Source organism: Caretta caretta, chromosome 8, assembly GCF_965140235.1.
Source record: "Caretta caretta isolate rCarCar2 chromosome 8, rCarCar1.hap1, whole genome shotgun sequence".
Taxonomy (NCBI): domain Eukaryota; kingdom Metazoa; phylum Chordata; order Testudines; family Cheloniidae; genus Caretta; species Caretta caretta.
In genome coordinates, this window is record NC_134213.1 from 69,580,963 (window position 1) to 69,607,085 (window position 26,123).

The following is a 26,123-nucleotide window of genomic DNA, read 5'->3' on the forward strand; positions in this document are numbered from 1 at the left end:
GGGGCAATGATTAGACACCATGCATCAGCTAGTAAATAGCGAATCTGAGATTCCTTAATTGTACTGTTCCTCTGAAAAAGCTCCAGTGCCATTTACTCATCTGTTTTCTTAGAGTTAATTTAAATTGTGAATGCTTTTACATCAAATAGAGGAATAGATTTAATCAAGGACTAACACTGGAAACAACTTTTTTTTTTTTTACTTTTTCCTCCCTGTGAAATCTACTCTCTGCCTCCTGGATAGGATCCAATGATTCTCCCATTTTCCCTCACTCTCCAAACCCTAATTTCCAGAACTTGGTTCTTTTGGCCAAGGCAGCTGGACTGGACTCCCTTCAGAGTCTGTCAATACTGCTTATCTGGAGAGAGGGAGTGCTGTTTAGCACAGGTCCACTGATAGCTAGAGAAGATTCCAATCAGCGCTATCCGTATCAGTATGGGGTCAATACTTGTTACCTTTTGCATATGAATGTAAAGCTCGCAGGATGTGACCAATAGAGCCAGAGAACAGGATATGTATTTGGGTCACGGCCAGAAAACCTTGCAAAAAAATTGCACACCATTCTTACTAGTCATTTCTCTAGTTGTGATTTTAAGATATTGAATGCATAGTCTTTGTGATCATTTTTTATTATAGGCACCTACAGTTTCACCATATCAGATATATGCTTAACAGTCACACTTACAAAAAAATGTGGCAACATCTTACATTTTTGTGAAAATGGAAAAACAGAGGTAGAAAGATATGCTTTTTCTGTTAAACTGATGAATTTCCAGTAGGATAAATGCATTCAAATTTACCAGAAGAATGCAAAATGTCAATTTGCAAATAGAGACGATAAAATTTCTCTGTTGAAATTTACAAATTATAATATAATTTTTTTGAAGTTGATATCTTAGAACCACTCTTCTCAGTGCCATTGCTGAGCTTTTGTTGCTCTTTTTTAGCTTTATGGTCTTAGTGGTACAAAATACATCCCCCCTCTTTGCAAATATCTGTCTAGAGCAGCATTAAATGGAAGCTACAACACTTTCTACTTATGGGTGGAAGAACTGCGATGTGAATGAGAATCATGTCACCCTATTTCAAGCATTGGGTGTGAGCCTGCAAACATATATAAGGGTAATTTTACTCACATAATTTGTCCCATTTTCTTCCATAGAACGACTTGGAAGTAAAATTCCTCACCTGTGGAAGTTTGGAGGATAGGGTCCACTTTTTAACTTCTCTTGTGGCATGCTGGTGTAAGGGGACTGTTGCCCCCTTACTAACATTCAGTGGGGGTGTTTTGGTTGGCTAGCTCCCAGTACTAAAAAGGGGGAAGGGTCGATGGGGAATCAGGACCCTGAGACTGACAGCCCCCAGGAACAATGGGGAGAGGCCAATGCTCCAGGTCAGCCTGAATGACAGGTTGGGCAGGCTAATCAGGGAGTCAGGAGGCCAGGGAGGTCCCTTCCTCCATGTGAGCTGGAATAGCCTGGGTCAGACAGACAGAGTGGGGCAAAGCTAAGAAGAAAGCAGGGGCCCAAGATAAGCTGGGGAGCAGAGCTGTGCCAGATTCAGAGGGGCCAGAAAAGCAGCCCAGAGAGAGCAGACTTGCCCTGGGAGCAGAGCTGCAGCAACCAGAGTCAGAGGGGCCAGAAAAGCAGCCCAGGAAGCAGGTCAGTGCTGGGAGCAGAGTCACAGAAGCAGCCTGCAGAGCAGACCTGTCCTGGGATCAGAGCTGTAGCAACCAGAGGCAGAGGGGCCAGAGAAGCAGCCCAGGGAGCTGGAGGCAGAGCAGCAGCAGCAGTGCAGAGACCAACTTGTGGAGCTGGGGCTGGAGCAATCTGGAGCTGGGTGTGGTGAGCAGCTGGAGAGAGTGAGGGGGACCCTGGGCAGCGGGCCCAGCACAGGGAGACGCCACAGCCAAGAGGCTCTGCAGGCCAGGCTTGGATCGTAACCCTGACAGGGCGGGGGTGACACTGGGAAGAAGGGTCCTACCACTTAGAGCCTGAGAGCGTGTGGCCACCACCAGAGCAAGTGTCCAACCCACAGCATCCCTGCAGCACAGCCAGGGCCTGAGAAGAAGGCCTTGGACTTACAAGGAACAGACTGTGAACTGCCCTGACGTTCCAGAGACACTGTTTGTGATGTTCCCTGCCACAGAGCGGGTTAATGTGTTTCCTTTAACCTTTCCCATTTTTCCCCTATTCTTTTTAAAATTAATTGTTGATTAAATAACTTGCATTTGCTTTAACTTGTATGTAATGGTCATTGGGTCAGAGAAGTGCCCAGTGCAGAGAGAGTATCCCGGAGTGGGGACACCCTAGCCCCTGTCCTAGGTGACCACAGCAGTGTTGGGGGTTGAGCCCCACAGGAATCCTGGGCCCAGCCTTGTTGGGGTTACGAGGACTCTGCCAGACAGGAGAGTGGAAGGGGAGTCCTCAAGGGCAGGGAGGCCACTGGGTAAAGGAAGTGGGAGCGAGGACTCAGATCCTTTCACTAGCCCACTTCACCGGGGTAGTGCAGAAGCCAGGAAAGCTCCCCACAAGAGCGGGACTATTCCCCCGCTTACACTGGCAGTGCATTTAGTTTTAGTACTGGAGATATTTGAAAAGAAAACCAGATAAATACATAAAGAACATAAAAGGGGAAATCATTAACAAATGGCCAAAGAATTGTAACAATTAAGATAGCAAGGCTTACTCTCTATAAATACAACTAGTGACTATTGTAGGAGATCTATAAATGGACTGAGAACTCTTTTAAAGGTTTGCACAGCTCTTTCCCCTCTCCTTCTCACATATGAATAGACCTAGTCATTTCTATGGAACTTGTATGTACCAGGTCTGGAAAGCAGTCAGAGCTGCCTAGCACAGCTTCAGGTAACAAATGTTTGAAGAATTCTGATTTTTTTCTGTTGTGGTTAGAGAGCCTGCAATACCAATCTATTAGTATGGGTGCAAAATAAGGTGATTCAGTAGTGTAGAGAGAGTCCGTTGTTAAGAGTAAAGCAATATCAATGGCCAGAGTCATGCGTCATAGTTTGATTATTTTACACACACACACACGGTTGCATGACTCCGGCCACTGACATTGCTTTATTCTTAACACCTGGCTCGATCTGTTCTACATATGGATAAAACAATGATGCATTAAAGAAATTCTGCCCTTATCTACATCAATATAAATCAGGACTAACTAATAGCAACCAATAGATTTACATCAGGGTACAAATGTGAGAGAAGCATCAGGCCCTATAATTGTTAATGTTAAGATAGAAAACTAACATTACAAAGTTCATTGTTGAAGATGAAAAGTATTTTACATGTCTCACTATTGTGATCCTGACAGATGTAACAGGAATATTTAGTACTCTAGAAAGCAAAGCAAGTAGTGTTTATATCAATCTATGGGACCTCACTGGAAAATTGTAAATGAAGAAAAATGCAGAATTCTGCTGGGGTTTTTGTCAGTAAAAATCTGAAAAGTGATTTTTTTTCAGTTTTTCATAAAAAGCAGAAAATTTTGCATCAAATGTAAATTTTCACAGAAAATTTTGATTTGGAAAAAAAAGAAAAAAAGTTTCAACAGAAAACTTTCAACCAGCCCAACTAGTTACCTGTCTACTTTTATCACGCCTATCACCATGCTGTTTGCTCTGCCCCTCATGACACTCTATTGCCTCCCTCAATTCAGATACAGTATATGCAGATTGAAATTATCAGTTTTATATCCCTAATAGTTGGTATACACGTTCAGTTTAAGCCGTCTAATTCTACTGTCAACATGTGTGCTTAACTTCCACTGCATTAATTGGAGTTAGGAGGAAATCAGTTATAAAATACACTCTAGAACCTCTACAAATGATAGGATTAACAACGCAGTGGAAAGCAGGATGCCTGTAGCATTATTTCATGAATTTCTGTACTACTCTCCCCCTGCTGATTCTTCTTTCTCCACATCCAGCTAAAGTTTCTTATTTTTGCCTTCAAAGCCCTGCATTACTCCCCCTGTTCCCCACCTATCCAACCTTGTCTCCTTTCATCTTGCCCCTTTTCCCAGCCCCTATGTTCTGGCAGCCTCAACACAGTGAGTGTCCACTTCTCCCACCGGAATCCATACTTTCTTCTGTGCTGTCTTTCATAGGAATGCCTTTCTTGAGCTGATCCATTAGGGCACTTTCCTCAGTGACTCACCCCTGCTGTGACACCTACAACAAATTAATTGACTGAGTATGGGAAGGCAGAGGGGAAATTGGGGTATATTTTTTCTAATTAAAGAAATGCATTAGCAAAACATTGTATCACAAGACATGGTCAGTCCCTAGGGGGCGACTTTACTTGTTTGCTAAGCCCCTTTCTTCCAACCTTTGTTTGCCTGCTCACTGGGACTGCTGCTTCCTTTCTGCATGTGCAGTGCCCAATATACTTCAGGTGCTACAGAAAAAAATACTAACACTACAATTTGGAATTACCTAAACTATTCAGCTATACCTGCATATAGGGAATAGTTCTCCTAATGTTTGATTGGCTTGAGAGAAGTATGGTAAGGTATTATGGGGTAGACATATCAGAGGCTATTACTTCTTGTGTGTGTGGGGGGGAAGGCACTTGTCCCTTTGGTATGATCACACATCTGGTTGACGATTAGTGTCTGATTATAATCTTTCCAATGCAAAAGATATTTGTCTGCTTGTGGTAAACAAGGGTTACATTTTGTACTTGCAGTTTGGTTTTAGTGAAGCAGGATTAATTAGCTCCCAGCTGTCTTTGTGAGGACATGTCAGAACTTTCCTCTGAGAGGAATCTAGGAATATTCAGGAAACGGCAATAGCTTTAATAAATCATGAACTGAAACTTACGAGAGCCAAAAATGCGCAGCAGCCCAGTGTTGTGGGAAAAAAGAGTAGCAAGAGAGACAACAGTAACTTGGGCTACGAGTTAAGAACATTGAACCATATCACTCCCTTCTATGCAAAGTACTCAGAAGGGGAACAATTACTTCCAATTTTATGCCAGAATAATGGCACGGAGCGCATGACGGATATAGTGGCCACTGATGGGTAATATGCCAATGATCCCTTTGTCTTAGCTGTGCATTTGCCCACCTCACTCACTTTCTTGACTAGATTATAACTGGTGGGATCATAATGTTGCACAAGTACATTAAATTACATTTTGTAGGGGAACATGTTGCTGAAAGCAGCTACACCGAGGCTTATCCCAACCTCTCACTGGCTATGCGCCCAAGTTCATATGGAACATCCAATTACATTTAGTTCACTTGGAGAGGCCACCCACAGCTACAGGGTTGGAGGTGAAGAAGAAATCTAATGCTACAAGCCTTTCTGCACTGCATTCCAGACCCATTTACACACCAGCAAAGGGAGGGGAGTCTATAGGACATAGGTTGCTGAAAATATTGCAGAACACACAAACCGATATACCACCACTGCTTCTCACTTAGAGCTTGGTTTTAAGATATTCCCTGGATACACTCAAAACACTAATCAAGTTCTGAAAAACTAGTTTCAAAGAATGAAGATACATTTCTGAATCAGTCAAAAGTGAAAGTCACGCCCTCCTCGCAAGTCAATAGGACAGATTCAGTTATCTGCATGTAACACCATTGGATTTGCTCTGGGGAGTCATAGGGTCATAAGCTAGGGCAGAATTTAACTGTGTTTGTAAACTTTGGGAAGAACAATTCTTTGCTAGAGAGAGCTCATAAGAATTTTTATGCTCTCAAAATAGGAATTAAGGGATAGTTGTTAATAGTCATCAACATAGACCACCTTCTGGACAAAAATGACATCTTGGTGTAACCCTTCTGCCCGTCAGAGTTGGCAACAACAAGGGCCGGGTTCAATATCTAGGGGATCCATTCCAATAACACAACGCAAAACCAGCTCGAGCCCCCACCCAGTGACCTGGGACAAATATATACCACCCCCGCTGGGTGCCTCCAAGAGGCAATACTTCCCCTCTCGCAAGCACAGAGTCTGAGTGTGGCAAAAAGACTTTTAATAACAGAGAGAAACAATGTGGCATTATGTTGGGGAAGCCCCACCAACAGGATTCATAACACAACCCATGAACAAAAACCCACCCCAAGCAAATTGGGTCGTGTCCTTTCCCTTTGGTTCTTGAGTCCAGCAACCCGAAATCACCCAAAGTCCCAAAAGTCCAATGACCCAAAAGTCTCTGTCCCTGGTCAGGGCAGCCCCAGAGTTTGAAAGTTTATCTGCAGAGCTTTACCTCTAACCTGGGTGGAGATTGGGGCGGAAAGAGAGGTAAGGGGCACCTTACATAATCTGAAGCTGACTGCCCCGCAGCTCCATAGGGCTCCGCTCCGCTAGTCCGCGTCCCACAAGCAGCTCCCATCATCCCACAAACTGCTCCACCAGCCGGTCCATGAACTGCTCCGCTCCGCGTCCCACAAGCAGCTCCTGCCGTCCCGCAAACTGCTCTACAATATATCTTCAGGCTCCCCCACTACTTAACACAATGCTCAGTGATTTCAGCTCTTAGTCAGTTCAGCAATTTGGTGAATTCAGCTTGTAGTAGGGGAGCCTCAGTGCTGGTGCACCATTAGCCCAAAGTGAGCTCAGCAGCCTGTAACTAAACTCCTAATAGAATCAAAATTAGCTCTGATATACCACATGGAGAGAGGAGGAAGTACAATTAGCATGTAAGGCCCTCACCAAGGGGCCTATACCACCAAGTATTAATACTTGTCCCCAGTCTCTCTCAATTCACAGAGTTTTGGAACCCATGACCCTTGCCTAGCGAGTGCTACTTAGTTGATGGTGAATCCCTCCAGCATAACAAAAGTCCAAGTACAGTTCCAAGCACAGTTCCCATAATCAAGGTAATAACAATTTATTCTTCCTGCCCCAATAACAGAGACACTGGGGATCCCACAGCAGCCAAAGTGACCATTTGGGCAGCTATGGCCTCATTCTAGGCGGGGTGGGTGTGCCTATGCAAATGAGATCGGCCCCTAAAGTTCTTTTCCACAACTTGCCACACCTCACCACCGGATGTCAGGGTGGAGCTCATCCTGACTCTGCTTACATTGGAAAGAGCTAATACATCCAGCACAGGGGATATTTTTGTGAGAGAAAAAATAGCAGATTAAGATTCTTGAATATACTATGAGCTTTGTTCGTTTTTGTAATTCTACCATGACTTTCTACAGGATATGGCTTTCTGAGAACAACATCACTACCTTGCTAGGCCTTCTTGTAATGCAGTTAACTATTTATTATATTTTATTCCTCTTTTCTCTAATGTAAATTTTAATGTTTGTAGAACTTAGCAATCAAGATAAATACTAATAAATAATGAGTAGTGACTAATGTTATATTGATATGTTCGTGATTCTTGTCTGTTCCAAGTTCTAGAGCTCATCTTACTCAATTAGCTAGCCTCTCTCCTGAGGAAGAAAAATGTGTGTGTGTGACCCTAAGTCTATAGGTGCAAGAGGGGAACTGAGAGTGTAAACTAAATAGAGGATGAAGTTGGATGTCACATTATTTTATTTAGATATCTTAATGGTGAATATCAGTGCTGTAACCACATTGGCCATCTGGTCCTAATTACTGCCCTGACAAATACCAAATAGTTTTAACACACACAACGCTGATATTGTTATCAACAAACATTAAATCTGGATAAATGTAAGCCAATGCATCTGGGGGTGGGAATAATCCAAACACAGTTGTCCAATGAGAGGCAGTCACTGAGGGTTACATCTTGCCTGTTAGAGACAGAACCATTTTATAGCTGAGTGAAGTTAATCAGCAGCCAGTCCTGTGGGCTATTGGAAAGTGTAGCCATGGCATTCAGCTGCTTCTCTTCCCCCAGAGTCATAACAGTAAATGCTAAGAACAATGCAGAAAAAAGCTCTGGAAGGAATATAAACCCTCATGCTTCGGGGTTTCAACCAACCTCTAACTCTTGGGAGGAGACTTTTTTAGGGGCAGATTCTCTCATATCTGCCTACTGTGGGTTTTCTTACACTTTCTGTTAAAGTATCTGGTGCTGGCCAGTCTTGGAGACAAGATATTGGGCAGCAGGTCTGATGCAGTGAGGCAATTCCTATGTCCCTACATTTCCCCACCAGGGCTTGGGGCCAACAGATTTGTGCTGTGCTTATATTCAGTGGCCAGACTCCTGACATTGCTCCATCCTGTCCATAAACACCCTTCTATAGTCCTGTACAGAGTGTGACCATGTATCACAGCTTTATGACATGCAGGGTGTGTGGGTGGGGGGCTCTCTGTTTCCTGGCTGTTCCCACTGCAGAAAAATGACATTTCCATTCTGCTTTAGGCTTGCATGCCTGCAGAGGGGGCCAGAGAATTTGGCAGTATAGGAATATCTAATCTGAACATATGTCACAATTCAGTAGCTCGTTAAATTATATGATATGTCATTGTAATAAACAGAGATAACTAAAAGCACAATGTAACAGTGTTTTCATAAAGTAGCACATATATAAAGATACAAAGATATGAATCTTATATAAAGATACAAATATTTCACTGCCCATTTTCAGTGGCCCAGAATTCTTGAATAGCCCTTATTTTGGATTTTATCAAAGGGTTTTTCCCTTCAGGTTTCTGGAGGATGCTTGACAAGAATATATTTATGGTAATAGATTTTGAAGAAAACATGTAAGAAGATAATTGAGACATCCTGACATTTTCCAAAACATTGTGGGAAAAATTGAAACCCATGATACATTTGTAAATTCTTACTGCAGCCATCATTCATTTCTCAATATTTAAACTTTAAATCTGAGAACAAAGAATGGGAAAAGCCAAGTAAAAAGCCACAGCAGAAAAGAACATCTGCAAAGTTCTAGGAAAAAATGCACAAATGTTATGAATTAAGCATTTTTTGATCCTCTTTACTGCTGCACAATTTCACACTCAGCAATACTGTAAGGAATATCAAAATATTTCACACTATTATAAAAAGCAAAAAATCTACTACTTTTAGGAAGTAATAAATAAAAAATTATCACTAGCAATCAAATAAGTAAATGCAATGTATTACATTCTAGTATATGAAAGAAAATAAAGCTACCATTAAATAGACATCAGCATCTAGTCAGATAAATAAATAATAAAACTTGCAGTGGTAAATATTAAGTATAATGCACAAAGTATTTCAATTTACCACTTCAGCATATAATTTGCATTATGGCTACAGTGGACTTTACTGGGACTGGCAGAGACCAATGAGGTAAAACTAGTGAATCCCTTTTTGAAATTAATGGCAAAGAGGCAAGTTCCCAATCCAAATCTGAACATCTTTCTAATTAAAGCATCAAAGAATGAAAGTTCTTGATTTAGACTAATCCTCTTCTGAAATCCCTCAAATGAGTCACAGTACAAACAATCTGGTGCTGGTCCATGACTGGGGCATCTATGTGCTATGGTAATTATTATTTGTTAATTGTATAACGATAAAAAATGATAATTGATAAGATAATTAATGGCCAATAATGAAAGTGTCACTTATGACCCAGGTGGGTGAGTGTCTCCCGTTATGTTGAGTTAGAGAATTGTAGAAATGTAGGCGAACAGGGGACTTTGAAAGGTCATCAAGTCCAGCTTCTTGTGCTGAGGCAGGACTGAATAAACCTAACCCAGTAGTTTTTAACCTTTTTTCATTTGTGGACCCCTAAAAATGTTGAATGGAGGTACGGAGCCTTTTGGGCATCTTAGACATACTCTGCAGATCACCAGGCATCACACCACAGACCACAGGCTGAAAATCACTGACACTATGAAACATCGCCTGACAGGTGTTTGTCCAACCTGTTAAAAATCTCCAGTGATGGGGATTTCATAACCTCCCTTGGAAGCCTATTTCAGAACTTAACTACCCTTAAGAACCCCCCCCCCCCAACTTTCTAATATCTAACCTAAATCTCCCTTGCTGCAGGTTAAGCACATTACTTCTTGTCCCACCTTCAGTGAACATGGAGAATAATTGACCACCAGCTTCTTTGTAAGGGCCCTTAACATATTTGAAGACTTATCAGGTCCTCCTAAGGCTTCATTTTTCAAGACTAAACATGTCCAATTTTTTAAAAGCTTTCCTCATAGGTCAAGTTTTCCAAACTTTTGTCATAATTTTTGTTGCTCTCCTCTGGACTCTCTGCAATTCACCCAAATCTTTCCTAAAGTGTGAACTGGACACAGTATTTCAGCTGAGGCCTCACTAGTGCCGAGTGCAACAATTACCTCCCTTGTTTACCATATGACACTCCTGTTAATACATCCCAGAATTATATTAGTCTTTTTCGCTCATCATATTGGTGACTCATAGTCAATGTGTGATCCACTATAATTCCCAAATCCATTCAGCAGTACAACCACCTAGCCAGTTATTCCCCATTTTGTAGTTGTACATTTGATCTTTCCTTCCTAAGTGTAGAAATTTGTACTCGTCCTTATTGAATTTAATCTTTTTCACTTCAGACTAATTCTCTATTTTGTCCAGGTCGTTTTGAATTCTAATCTTTCCTCTCAGCTTGGTGTCATCTGCAAATAAACATATTCTCCACTCCATTATCCAAGTCATTAGTGAAAATATTGACTATTACTGGACCCAGAACTGATGTCTACAGGACCTTAATAGATAAACCCTCCCAGTCTGAAAACAATCTATTGATAAACTAACTATTCTCTGAGTACTGTATTTTAACCAATTATGCATCCACCCTATCGTAACTTCATCTAGAACACATTTCCCTAGCTTGTTTATGAGACTGTCATGTGGGATTGTGTCAAAAGCCTTACTAAAATCAAGATATATCAGTTACTGCTTACCTCTTAGCCTCTATTCTGGTAGCCTGTCAAAGAAGGGAATTAGGTTGGTTTGGCATGATTTGTTCATCTCAAATCCATGTTGGCTATTACTTAAAATCTTATTACCCTCTAGCTGCTTACAAATTGATTTAATAATTTGACCTCAGTCAGACCCCTAACCAACTCTACTGACTCAGACGTAAGGAATGTTTTGATGAAATGTTTTTTCATCTAAAAATGCCAATTTGCCAAAACCAAAACTTTTTGTGGAAAATAATTGACTTTGACAAGTTTCTTGTTTTGATAAAAATTTGGAAAAAATCCCTAAATTTCCAAAATGTCCCATTTTCTCATTTGAAAAAACAAAAAACTTATTGCAAAATGTAAGCTACTTTATAGTAAAAAAAAAAGTCAAAATCAAAATGAAATGTTTTGCTTGACCTCAGCTGAATTTTGTTGTATTGTTGGTTTATGAAAACATGAGATTTTGACTCTTTGTCCCTATTTGGGACAGGCTTTTTGTTGCTGTTGAAATCTTGGAAAGTTTTCCTAGGACAGGAAAACTGTTTCCTGCCTAGCTCTATGAGTAAATGGTTACCAAGGGCCTAAGCCTGCACTGCTAAAGTCAGTGGGAGGAGGAGGATTGGGGCCAATGTAAGTACACGGATTCTAGCCATAAAGCAGATGCAGCTGGGCCGAGGAGAATCAGCCCAGTATAAAGAACAGGAGTACTTGTGGCACCTTAGAGACTAACAAATTTATTAGAGCATAAGCTTTCGTGGGCTACAGTATCCGATGAAGTGGGCCCATGACAGCTTATGCTCTAATAAATGTGTTAGTCTCTAAGGTGCCACAAGTACTCCTGTTCTTTTTGCGGATACAGACTAACATGGCTGCTACTCTGAAACCCAGTATAAAGGGATCTTCCAGTGGTGTAGTGCCAGAGGACAGACTCCATTGTAATGTACACTGAAGAATGGAATCAGAAAAGTAACATATATATATATATATATATATATATATATATAAGTAATATATATATTCACGTCAATATTCTCTTCAGTAGAATTCAACATTATAGTGACCTAATTTCTTACGGTACACAGTACTGTGTCTTTAAGGTTTTGTTAAGCATGCATGTAATCCCTTCCTAAACACCCTTTCTCTGTTTCATAGTAATCTGTCTTTGTTTTGGCAAATAATTGCGTTTACCCTTTCAGAAACAGCAATTCGAAGACTGATGTGTCTCACCTGGCCTCCAGAAGAAAGAAGGATACATCACCAACACAGCTGTCAAAAATGATAACACTGAAGCAGGCTGTGACATCCAGTTCCCTTGGTCCTGCCACACTGCAGAGGGCTGGACTTGATGACTTCTCAAGGTCCCGTCCAGTCCTACATTTCCATGATTCTATGAACTCCCCTTTCCAACCCTTCCCGCCGCCCCCACCTTTAAATAATGCTTCTGGAAAATAAAGTAATTTCTTGCTGCAATTGGATGCAGACCAGAAAATAGGTACAACTCTTTTTAGTTTGATACACAATCTCTGAGGAAATCTGTGCCTTTTGGTAGTAGAACTGTCAGTGCAGTGGAGACATTTATTAGAGGACCGGTGGAAAGGTGCCCTTAAGAACTCGTACACTACACTTATATTCATTCAGGGGAAGCCAGAGATTCTCTCTTAGGCTGTGCCTACGCTACACACCATTGGCGGCAGTGCTTAGGGTACATGTAGCCACATGCCTTGTTCCCCGGGCGTCTTTCAACCCAAAGCTCTTGGTACCTTTTACTCTGTGTGAGGTGGTGTCAGGAAATAAATCAGGGGAGACATGGCCGTCCGACCAATAGCTGGCTGGCACAAACAGGACAACACAAGAGTGCTTTCACTTAAAGCTAAACTTTACTTCGTCTCAAGCACTTACACACTTCTGCAAAAGGTTAGTAAAACACCCCAACCCTTGATAATGACCAAAGCTGAGTGTGGCTCTCGAGTGACACAGTGGCAGGCTCCTGGTGGCCAAATCTTCCATCTGCCGGTGGGGACTGCAAGATGTATCCAGAGGGAGAGTCCAAAAAGAGTCCAACTGCCTCAAACTTTTCCCCCTTATTTATACATTAGTAATAGAATGACATGTCCCTTAAAGAAAACTTGTTATGTAAGCAGTTTCAGTAGTCAAGCAAGAGGTTCCTTCTGATTATCGATTAACCAGATGGGGTTTTTTCCAGAGTTTGCGGCCTTGAGGCCCCCAATAGATATTCCTGGGGCACATCCTGCTCTTCTAAAATGCATGTATCAGCCACTTCAACACAATTCTTATCAGGAAGGACACGGGGTCAAGCTGCCCTCTCTGTGGCACCCAAAGACCCCCTCCCCTCCTGCCTTGGTTAAGCTAAGCCTGCTGACTTGGCCAATTTACAGCCTGCCGACTTGGCTGCTTTTAGCAATAAGCCATAGTGGTTTCAGGCACTTTACTGGTTTGCCAAAGTCTCCCCGTACAGCCTCAGTGAAAAGTAGGCTGCGTCTACACCACAATGTCTAGCTACACTTCAGTGAAATGTTCTGGCAGGAGGGAGACAGTGGAGAAAAGCTGCAGCAGCTCTCTGCTGCAGGAGTCTGTAACTGTCGTGAGAAAAGTGTTTGAAAGGGGGGAGGCATCTAGAAAAGTTTGCCTTCCCATTACTGGAGCCTTACCTCCTGCAGAGAGTCTTTCCCTGTGATGGGGACGGGTTCCAGTGGCAGAGATTTTCCTAGCTGCCAGCGCCTTTTCCTGTTAGGAGAGATTTTTTTTCCTGTGGATGGGAAAGGCTCCAGCAGCAGGACACAACACCGTTAAAATAGCAGTGTAGATGGGGAGGCAGGCTTGGGTCAGTAGAGAGCATGTAGGCTATGTACTTGCATACATACCCATACCCTTCAAGTCTGTCTTGTTTTAGGGGGGCTACATGGATATGTACTCTACATGTCACCAAAAGAAGTGTACAGTGTAGACAAAACTAAAGTGTATCAGTTTTCCAGAAGGACAAAGCTACTTATCATATTGTAAGATATAGGAAGTACAAGAAAACTAACAGACACACTATAAACAAAAGTGGGAACCCAAAGTGAAAATTGAGGAGTTGTGTTCAAATGTTCTTTTGCACTCACTGTTACTAACAGCAGATGAAGTGGTCATGTAGGTTTGTTCCATTGTAAAGACATATTCAAATGTAAGCAAAAAATCTCGAACTTAAGTCTACAAATAATATGTTGTCAACCAAAATTCAAGACATGTCCATGTCTGAGAGAGCAAGACTCAGTTTTGAAAAATGGAATTGATGAAAGATTTATGAATGGGTGCTATCGAGTGAAATCAAGATAGCTACCCAAGATCACATTAATTCAACGCAAAGGGAGAGCTCTATACATCCAGCATTTGCAAAGTTTGCTAAAGTCATGCACAGAAGAGAGATGCCCGATTGAAAACTGACTAGTATGCCTGTGTCAGCACAGGATATATGGGCGGTGCTCATAGGTTATCAGCACATTGGAAAATCAACCAGCATGCTAGTTCTGCCTTTCTATATCCTTACAAAGCTTGTCTTTCTTACCTTGAGAATTTGGTCCAAGAAAAGATATTACCTCACCCACCTTGTCTCTCTAATACCCTGGGACCAACATGGCTACAGCAACACTGCCTTGATCCTCAAAACTTATCTTGGTGAGATACATATAACATTATGGTGACAGTATTTTGAAAAGGCCAACTTGCCATTAGCCTGCAGTACAAGTAGAAGCACTAAATTATAGTTACTTATAGTCAAATCTCTCTGAGCCCAGAATTCAAAGCAACAGATAACAGTGACATCTTTGTTATGCAGCTGTTTTACACATTCAAGACATTTATTCTTCGGTGATTTGTTTTAATGAGTTTTTGCATGATAGCTACTCTTGAAATTGTAATGGAAGATATCACGGAGGAATTGTGAGTATTTTACTCACTCTGTAAATGGAAGGCCCAGACCCTGTTCACAGTATACAGAAGTTTTACTTTTTTATCCATAAGAAATACTATTTATATGATCACTTTAAAAAAAAAAATTCCAGGCAACTTCATTTTCTACTCCATGTGATCCTGTCCCAGAACATCCAGTGTTTCAGAGATAATCTGTATAACAATGGAGAAAACACATTTTGTGCATTTTCCATTATAACACAAAGTCTGCCAACTTGGAATAAAACTGGACAAGGAACTTAAAAACCCCAAAAGAAAATGTGTTCAGTACGTCTCTTCCTCATGAGGAGCCACTTTCTAACAGTACAACTCACAATTTGTTTAGCAAAAAACAAAGACTTTTCTTTTAAGGGAAAAGTATCTTCCATTCCTGAACTATTTCAGGGAAGCAAATGGGGATTATTGACTATCATATTCTAAATTGACTACTTATATGGGTATTGTAAGAGTTATGTTTAGTATTACAAGAACAGTTCCATTGACTTCAGTGGCATTTTACATGGAGTACAGTACTACTCAGCATGAAGCTGGGTATTACATTCTCACCCTAAATAAGTACATTTGGTTTGTATCACCCACCTCTTTGCCCTCATAGTTGATTAGTTTGTGTTTGTGCCTCAACAATACATTTATATGGTGAAAAGATAATAAAGCTTTGGCTGTCATGAATAAGTATCAAATGCCTTATTTTTACAACAGTTTACAATTTCTTCCATTTTTATGCTGTTGGACCTGTTGCTTTTTCATCCTTTCCTCAAGGTTTTAAAGACTGAGCAAGATCTTTGGCTGGTGTAAATTTAGGTAACTCTGTTGAAGCTAGTGCTTCTCAGATGTATACCAGCTGAAGATCTCACTTTTACATTTATACTGAATTCCAATCTTACAATGTTAGAACTTTCATGCAACACTACAGGACAATCTTATGTTACACATAAACAAGAGTGTGTGGCCTGTATTAATTGAAAGGGCTATATTAATTATTTCATCAAGGGACATCCCTACCCTTCACAAGGGTTTGTGTGTTGTATAATCTGTGTAACAAGAAGCACTGACTATATTTAAAGTTCAATTTTGAACTGAAGCAAATAAACTGTGTCTGGCTCTATTCCAAAGCAGACAGAGCTCTTATCTCGCCTTGAAACTCTTAGTAAAACAATCACTAAAACATCTACTATTTATAAATTCCTTCTGTCCTCCATTAAAAGAAGGCTTGAGAGAGGAATCGTTGTGGCCATTAACAAACTCTGCCCCAGAGTGAAAGCTGTGCAGCGGGCTAGTGCATAACATGGTCTGCTCACGGGGTGCAGAGCCTGTGTTTCTATATGCACACTGAAACTGCTGATCCGCCAGCCTCCTCCTTCTATCTGCTTCATCCAGAATTCCTTCAGGCTCCGGGGATTCCCACTGCTGCATGGCTCCTTCCCTCCCCTTTCATGATGTCTTAAACTCACAAGCTGGCTCAGTGTTTTTAATTGAGAAACGTTGTTTACATTTCTATTTACCTTATAGTGTGAGCTACAAGACTTTTCATACCACAGCTACTGTATTAAACACCTCATGAAGGGTATTTTGGGGATCAATCTGTTGATGATTTCACTGCCAATTTACAGTTTGGATCTATCTGTATAACAAAAGTTTATTGCACTCAGAGCCTTGCTATCTGACAGTTGCAATACATTATTCACTGTTTTCAACCGCTAATGGATGGGATCCAGCTATGTCCCTGACACATGAAAGAATTTTGGTGAATACTCTCATAGTAGCTGGAAGCATTTTTCCACAAAAGACCTCACTCACGGTGATATATTTAGTGAACAGACTTTCCAAATAGATTTGCACGAGCAAAGCTCTGCCTGTGTTGTACTACTGTATGTTGATAACATACACAGTCCAGCTGCTGCTCTCAGCACAGATGTTACACTGATGGAAATATTCCAGTCTGAGAAATTGCCTGCCATTAATAGTACACTATCAAAACCCCCCAAGTTTTATCTAGCATGCCTAGCTGGGGCAGCACCCATTGAAAACCAGATTATATATCTACCATGTGATTGCTAGAGAAGGTAGTTATGCAGAAATAAATAGCATTGTGCTATCAAATTTCAAATAAAAGCAAAATGCTAGTTACATAGGTCAAGTGGTTGAAGATTTTAGGTAACGCCAATTCTTCCTGCTTGGAATCTGGTCTGCTTTTAATTAATAAAAGGAAAAGCAAAGACTGGGAGATAAGCTATTACCAGCAGGAGAGTGGGGTGGGGGGAGAGAAAACCTTTTGTAGTGATAAACACCCATTTTTTCATGATTTGTGTGTATAAAAAAAAAACATCTTCTGTATTTTCCACAGTATGCATCGGATGAAGTGAGCTGTAGCTTACAAAAGCTTATGCTCAAATACATTGGTTAGTCTCTAAGGTGCCACAAGTACTCCTTTTCTTTTTGCGAATACAGACTAACACGGCTGTTACTCTGAAACAGAATCCTTGAAATTAGAGATGGAAAAGACTTCATAGGTTATTTAGTCCATCATTCCATCAATTCACAATTGTCCTTTACAATGTATTTTCTAGCACCTTATCTAGTCCATTTTCAAGCAAGCAATGGACTCAAGCAATGGTGACCCTACCATTTCCCTTGAGAAACTATTCCCCAGTCAACAAGCCCTTAACTTCATCCTTTTAGTCCTAAACCATCCCTCTCATCCTGGGATGCGGCTACACTGGAAAAATTAGTCCCTGTAGTCTAGCAACACCCAGTCAGGGTGAAGCTGCATGGCCAGTAATACTAGTGTGTACAGGGCTCAGCTGTTTTTAGTATGAATCATAGCAGGTTTTTATGACACAGTGGTAAAAATGCTTGAGCTGTGTCTACACTAGCACTCATGCTGCTCCTACCATTGGCGCAGCTGCACTTCTTCTGTACTAAGTTTTCTACTGTAAGCAAGGTGCAGGTGCATACACCCTTCAGTTAATATTCACAGAGTTACCATATTCCCCATTAGGGACATATGGCTAAGCTATACTATTTTAACTTTCTTATATGTCTCACTTTCCAGTCTGTTGTTTATGTCAGTCTATTGATGTTCACATGGCGTCACAATCACCACCCATTATGTCCAAACCAAAAGAACAGAGGACCTCAAATAGAGATTCCCTTAACCAGAGAAGAAAGAAGAGCTGAAGATACCACAAAATTCACTAGGGAGCTTGCTTTGCCCTCTAATACAGAAGAAACTCACATGCTTTAGAGATGGCTGCCAGTACAAAACCCTGAACCTGATTGATGGCTAACATCTTTTGTTGCTCTTCTCCAAAGTCTCTCCAATATTCTCTCTGGTATGAAGGTATCTGAGTCTGTGTCACCAGTACCATATAGATATGGACTGTAACATTCCTAGCAGGGCCGACTCTAGGTTTTTTGCCGCCCCAAGCAAAAAAATTTGCCTCCCCTAGAGCGCAACTGCCCAAGCAAAAAAAAAAAAAAAGAAAAAGAAAAAGGGTGGCTGGAAGGCTGCCCCTGGGACTGTGCCGCCCCAAGCACATGCTTGCTTTGCTGGTGCCTAGAGTCAGTTCTGATTCCTAGACTTTTTGACCATCATATGTTTTTGCTCAAGCTCATACTCAACTTGTTGCACTCTTGTTTGTTTTGTGTAATCTCATGCAATATCCTGTAAGCCGATGTAATGAAGAGGCTTTAGGGCCAGATTGTGGCCTGATTTGCATGGTCATGCAAGAACAGCTGGGATAGAAAGATGCCCCATGCCCCAGGTCACTATGCAGCCTCCCCACATCTCTTCTGTGGATACAGGGGGTGGGGGAGCAGTGGGACCTGTATGCCTAGAACTTCTCCCACTGTGCAGACAAGCAAGAACTAGCCAGAGAGGAAAGGGAATTTGAATGGACTGGCATAGAAGGGAGTGAGTGGTGCCTTGACTTTACACACTCTCTCCAAAGCAGCTGAGCCTGCATGTTTGTATGAGATATGAATGAGATAGCAGGCACAGAAATATTTTAGCAGTGATACAGCTCTAATTAAATTGAATTTTTAACATGACACAGTTAATGAACGGAGGGCTTCCACTGCTGTTTACTATAGCTGGGATGAATTGTAGTCCCATAGTCTATTCCTTTTTTACTTAATAAGAAATTAGCATTTGCCACATGTAGCTATACAGCAAAAACAAAGGACTTTAGAAAATCCGTCTCTTGTGAAGAATGTACAGCTTGTCAGTTTTTGCCATGTACTTTTCTTTTTTTGTTATAGAATTACTGTTCTTGAATGGAAAAGCTAAGAAATATATAAAAAGAACAGGCTGGAAATATAATATAATTATAATATAATAATAAAAACCTACATTTTTGCAGCATATCATTTCTAAAAACCCAAAACACTATGCTCAACCTTTTCACACTAAAACTTCATTCATATCCCAACCACAAAACGTACCTAAGTTATTATCTGAATACCAGCAATTATAGTTTATTTCTATGATCTTAAATGTATAACATTTCCAAACAGTTTCTTTGGACAATCTTATTTTTATGTTGTTAAACTTTATGAAATGCCTTGCTATTTATTGTGTTATGTAAAATAAACAGGTTGCTATTTCAGAAAGAGTGAGAAGATTGATGATTAATGGGCTCAGTTGTGCCTCAAGGGCATAGGCTTACTTAAAGGGTGTTGGACAGTTGCATAGGCACAGTTTGAACTTTGAGGGGGCTGTTCTGTTTTCTATATAAGGGGAATATTAACAAAAAAGTAAAATAAATAAGGGATGGAAAGTGTTTTAAGTATGGAAATTATAGGCCCTGATCTAAAGACCACCGAGAGCACTGAGAATCTTTGCATTAACTTCAGTGAGTTTTGGATCCTGGTCATAGCAAGTAACAGGGTAGAGGCACTCCACACCCAGAACACTGGAAGGCATTGAGTACCACAGTAGTGCTCACCCATTTCAAATAATCTCAGTTCCCTTACTTCCTAGAGCTAGTCTTGGGATGGCGCAGCTTACGCATCACTCCTTGCTCAAGGCTGTGCTTAAAAACATAATGTAGATCTTTCTATTTATGGCCAAGGTAATCCATTAAGCACCTTCTAAAGTTAGTTCAGAAGAGTCTTGCGATGAAGATTATATTATTTTAGAAAGTTAGAGAACAATATTAGAACTGGAAGGAAATAGAAATCTCTGCATATGAAAAATTTTGCATTTAGATTGAGCCCCTCCCGCTCCCCCCATTCTGATTCAGGACAAAAAGACCTAGAGGCAAATATTTTTGTGGGAAAGGATTTTTTTGGAAATCCCATTTCAGGAGACACCAAAATGTAATTTTTTGGCTTGTCAGTTTGGTGCCTGGAAGATGCTTGTTAATTTCCACTTTCTCCATGCAGGCAGAAAGTGCAATTCAGAACAGAATTCTAGGCAGATTGCCAGAGGCTGAGTGCCCAGGCTCCCTGCCACCCCCTCCAGCCTAGTTGCTGGAAAACAGGGGGTCTCAGCCTCCCTTCTTTATCACCAGCCTGGCTGTGGCTCTCTGGCTGCCTCTCTGGAAGGCTCTAGTCATTTTGCTTTCCCCCTGCAGGCAAAACGTGAAAGTGAGGAGAGCCTTCCAGGCTGGCAGCCAGGGAGCTGTCATTTCAATTTGCCCCAAAGAAAATCAAAGATTTCCAGCAAAAATTGAGATTTTCCCACAGATAATTTTCATTTTGTGATAAGTGCATTTTCTGTTGGCAAGCTATTCTGACAGAAAATTCCCGACTAACTCTAAACAGTGTAGTCCTTGACAGAGTATGAACCTCAAAGTTTGCTATAACCTCTGTAAAATGTTATATTCCTTTCTTTAGTTCTTTGAAAACTAAGTTCAGATTTCACTTTATAATTTACCTGGCTTCATCATCCAAGCCACATTTTGACAGTTACACACAATTTTTAAAACAAACAGAGGTTTCTGGAAAGGCATACAAGCAAAGTGATCAGAGTAAGAAAGGGAACACATATCTGTCTTATTCCTATGTCTCTTTATTTATCTCTGGCTACTTCAGAATCATGTATTGTGTGTCAGGTCTCTATGTGTGCAGGCATCTAACTGACATGACATCCAATGTTAATCTAGATATCAATAAATTCCTAGATTTTTAAGGCCAGAAGGGACTATTACAACCATGTAGTCTGACCTCCTGCATAACAGGCCATAGAATTTCACCCAGTAACTGTTGCAACAAACTGAAGTTGAACAAGACCTTATCTCTTGAGGTAGGTCTACACTTAGAGCTGGGTGTAGAGGACAGGCATGGCACACCCAGCTAGCCCGGGTATAAATAGTGGCGTAGAGGGTGAGGCAATGCTTAGGCGAGTAGAGTACAGACACACCAGAACCCTGAGGTATATACTCTACATGCTCAAGCAGTGCCTCCTATGTCTTTCTATTAAGCAGGGTGGTGTCCTGCTGCCAGAGCCTTTCCCTGCTGCAGGGAAAGTTTCCAGCAGCAGAGAAAGGTTCTGGCAGGGGAGAGCAGTGGGAAAAGGCTCCAGCAGCTCCCCAATGCCAAAGCCTTTCCCCGCTGCCTCCCCCTTGCCAGAGCCTTTCACTGTCACATAGCTACACACTGCAATGTGGACACAGCCTGTCTTTCACTGCAGCATGTACCTTGCACACAGCTGCAAGAGTAGACAAGGCCTTAGAAAACCAGCTGGTCTTGGTTTAAAGACTCCTAGTGATGGACAATCTCTTAATAAGCTGTTCCAATGGTCAACTAACCTCGGTATTATAAACTGGTTCCTTACATTCTGTTTGAATTTGTATGGCTGCCACTTCCAACCATTGGTCTTGTTATACCTTTTCTAAGTTAAAGAGCTCTCTGCTATCAAATACATCTTCTTTATACCTGTCTGCTTTTCTATTTTGATGCTTAGTGTTTTTCCTTTACACCCTATGAGCACTTTGCACAGTTCTTTGGGTTATCAGAGTAATATATATGTATGCATATGACCTGCTGCAACAAACCTTGGTTTAATAAAACTTCAGGAAATTAATGATTTTGCAAAATCTTACCCTTAAATTAAATGATGTAAAGTCATGACACCCCATAAACATAAGCAAACAACCTTACAAAATGAATTCTGGGAAACCAGTGTAAGAAAGAATTTGGGTGTGTAACTGGGATTATGCACTGAATGCTTTGAGAAAAAAAAATTACATGGAAAAGGACTTTAAAAATGAGAAGCTTGTTCCAACTAACCTGCAAGCGGGTCTTATTATGTTAGGGATTCAAGATGACAAGGAGAGTAGGCAACAAAAATTACTATTCCAGTAGAAAATTTTAAAAAAACCTCATAAAGCTCACTAACTATAGACACCATTTCTATTTCCAGTAAATGCTAGCCTTGCTAAAATTTATGACACATACTTTTTTCCTTTTCTCTTGAAATTTGTGACTACATGCCCACCTTTACCCTGAGGGATTTGGTTGTCTCAGTGATGATTTACTTTTTTATAAGATGAAGATGTAGCCTTTGTAAAGAAAATAAAAAAATGCATTTGATAGGCTTGTAGCCAGAAGGAAGGGAAAATCTCGTTTTCCAAACTTTGAAAATGATCTTTTTTTTGAGGAAGTGTGTGTATATTTGGCTTCAAATAGGTTTTTGGTGCTTTTATTTATTTATTTACTTGCTTGCTTACTCAAGCAAGATCTTTAATCAACATGAAGATTAATGAGCAACTCCTAGGACAAATATCAAGCAACATTATTTCATATATATTAACACCTATCCTTTTGTCAATCTGAGTTCTCTCTTCACAGAATGTAAATGGGTCAAACAACATTTAGTGTGCAAATTTTCTTGTAATAATATTTTAACCATTGTGTTTACCACTTTAGAAGAACCTTGATACAGTTCATTCTTGGGTATGGCAGACTATTTGCTTAGGGAACAGTATCTGTTTATAATGCAACAGTCCTGAAATTTACTGCAATATTATATGTGGGTTCCTATAGCAAGGCAATTAATTGTAAACACTTGGACATTTAGCAACACATAGAGAAAAAGGTTTAAGACAGAAATACAGCATCAAATAAATCCCTTCACTTAACAGTTTTCACCTAAAGAGTGCTTTGATTTTTATTATGAATTTTGAAAAAGACTGCCTTCCATTTGCACGTCCAATTTGCAACAACAAATTTTTCATCTATATTTTTTACATCTGATGTGAAATTCTGACTCATTGAAGTTAGTGGGACCAGGAGTTGACCTCTGTAATTCAACTAAGGGTGCAAAATGGAGTACTTGCATCTCCAGCTAACTAGTTGCAGGTGAAATGAGTCAGAGCTAAAATAGATTCCTTTTGCAAGTTACAAAACGGGGCTCAAATTTTGTAGGTACAAACTGGGCCTTCAAAAAAACAAGTTGTACCTTGGGCCTTCTGCAAAATGTACCTTTTATGAATAAAATTACTGAGGGGGTACTGGTGGAATTTATTTCAGGGAAAAGGGACAGAAAGAAAGCCTGGAGTTCACAGGGAGCTGGCAGAGCTGATTAGAAGTATTAGCTTACAATATATTTGTCACAGGATATCCTCACCTGCTGTGCTTTCCTGTGACAGACTGAAGCAAAAACACATACACCTGCCCCAGTTTCCCTTCTTCAGAATCCCCAGTAACTCCATACACTTATCCTCGAGTCTAGTGGTTCCCAGACTTGTTCCGCCACTTGTGCAGAGAAAGTCCCTGGTGGGCTGGGCTGGTTTATTTACCTGCCACGTCCGCAGGTTCAGCCGATCGCGGCTCCCAGTGGCCGCGGTTTGCTGCTCCAGGCCAATGGAAGCTGCTGGAAGCGGCGCGGGCTGAGGGACATACTGGCCACCACTTCCTGCAGCCTCCGTTGGCTTGCAGGGGTGAACCACGGCCAGTGGGAGCTGCGATCGGCCAAACCTGTGGACGTGGCAGGTAAACAAACCGGCCCGACCTGCCAGGGGCTTTCCCTGCACAAGTGGCGGAACAAGTTTGGGAACCACTGCTCTAGTCCATCATAATGGTTTATCACCAAAAATAGTTCTAATAATCACAAAAGAATCCAAACATAGTCCATCTTTCATACCCCATGTATCTAGCCCTAAAAACCCCATGACATGTCACCCTACATCCCACATGCCAGCATTTGCTGTTCTTCCCGAAGACTGCGGGGTTCCACAAGTTGCCATTCTTTTACCTCTCCTGTTCAATGTTCACATTGGACCATTACAAAAGTTAGTAAGGAGGCATGGAGTGCAGTGCTTTGGGTAGGCTGGTGACACCTAACTGTATATCTCTACCTTGTCTGGCTCAGAAGATGAGGTTCAGTTCACAGGTGTAGCTGAAAATGGGACACGGATGAGGGTGAGGTGGCTGAGGCACAACTCAGACAAGACTGAGATAATAATGGTGGTTTGGGGAAGCAGCTGAACCTGATGACAGAGGTAATATTAATCCCTTTGTTGGAGAGAGTACTTCTGCCATTAGTTACCAGGATTTGCAATTTAGGGATGATTCTAGATGACCCCCAGGACCTATTTTACAATTGTATTAGAGCAGTCACTCTTTTACCATCTGCGTCTGGCTAGGAGGTGACCTTCCTTTCAGATGCGGCTCTTCACATCATTATCCGTGCTCTTGTTACCTCAAGATTAGATCATCACAATGTGCTTCAAATGGGCATACACCTTACAGCCATTCAGAGGCTGAAACTGGCGACAGCAGCTCACTTACTGAGTGTTGTATCTTGCTGGGAGAATAAGAACTCATTGCTACAGGATTTGCAATGGCTGCCCATTAGAGTTTAAATTAAGGGTGGGCAAACTTTTTGGCCTGAGGGCCACATTTGGGTATGGAAATTGTATGGCAGGCCATGAATGCTCATGAAATTGGGCATTGGGATGTGGGGGGGGGGGTGAGGGCTCTGGCTGGGGGTGTAGGCTCTGGGGTGGGGCCAGAAATGAGGAGTTCAGGGTGCAGGAGATTGCTCTGGGCTGGGACTGAGGGGTTCGGAGGGTGGGAAGGGGATCAGGGCTGGGGGTTGGGGCATGGGAGGGGGTCAGGGGTGCAGGCTCCAGGCAGCGCTTACCTCAAGCAGCTCCCAGAAGCAGTGGTATGTCCCCCCTCTGGCTCCTGTATGGAGGCGTGACCAGGTGGCTCTACATGCTGCCCTGTCCACAGGTGCCGCCCCTGCAGCTCCCATTGGCTGCGGTTTCCAGCCAATGGGGACTGCAGTTCCCAGCCAACATGTGGCGTTCCCAGGGTAACATGTGGAGCCCCCTGGCTTCCCCTGTGTGTAGGAGCCAGAGGGGGACATGCCGTTGCTTCCGGGAGCTAAGCCCTGGCACCTCATACCCTGCTGCCCAGTGGGAGCTCAAAGGCCGGATTAAAATGTCTGAAGGGCCAAATGTGGCCGTTGGGCCGTAGTTTGCTCACGCCTGGTTTAAATAGTTGTCTTACCTGAGGGATCGGATCTTTCCCTACGCTATATTACCACAGGTTTCAGAGTAACAGCCGTGTTAGTCTGTATTCGCAAAAAGAAAAGGAGTACTTGTGGCACCTTAGAGATTAACCAATTTATTTGAGCATAAGCTTTCGTGAGCTACAGCTCACTTCATCCGATGCATACTGTGGAAGTAGAGGTGCTTGAGCTGGATCCTCTTGTACATGAGAAGGGGCAACTGGCAGGATATCTCTGTGAAGGCTCCCAGATGCTGGAGCTTGTTCCCCTTAACATGGCAACCTTTTGGGCACACTGCAAAAGACACCCATTGGAGAGAGTTTTTGGAGAAGGCCGAGGGTTTTCTTCCCATAACAGTCAAAGAGTGGAATGGAATTTTTGTAGGTGGCTAGCTGGCTGAGTTTCTATTAAAATGATTAATGCTTCTGGGATTTGATAGTATTGTTAATGGTGTGTTAGGGCACCTAGGACTTTGAATAGTGTCTTTTTAAATGGTTTTGTCTCAAAATACATATATAAATGTATTAATAAACCCCTTTCACCTGTGACAGTGGTAAATTCTAGTCTGTATTTATCATTCCCGTCACATCCATTGACATGGACATTGAGCAGTGACCCTCTGCTGTATAATCTGATTTATTTTGGGTTATCAAAAAGACACTGTGGATAGTAAATGTCTGCATAACATATGAGCCACAGGCATCCAGGACAGAGCAAAGGAATAAATAGGATCTGGTTGAAACAGAAAATCAGAGTATTTATGCTAGGAACTATGGATGTTTTCATGAAGCACAGTTTATCCAACTGTGAAAATATTAGCTGGGGTATTACTGAGTCAGTGCTTAGAATTCTTTT

General features: G+C 41.6%; 1 long non-coding RNA gene across 1 annotated transcript in view; it reads left to right on the forward strand.

Annotated features, from left to right (window-relative positions):
* Positions 1-12,326, forward strand: part of LOC142073016 (uncharacterized) — a 102,050-nt gene extending 89,724 nt beyond the window's left edge. The window contains exon 3 of the long non-coding RNA XR_012669681.1: positions 12,034-12,326. This is a non-coding gene — a long non-coding RNA (uncharacterized LOC142073016). The remainder of the gene's footprint in view (positions 1-12,033) is intronic.
* Positions 12,327-26,123: the final 13,797 nt, after the last annotated feature.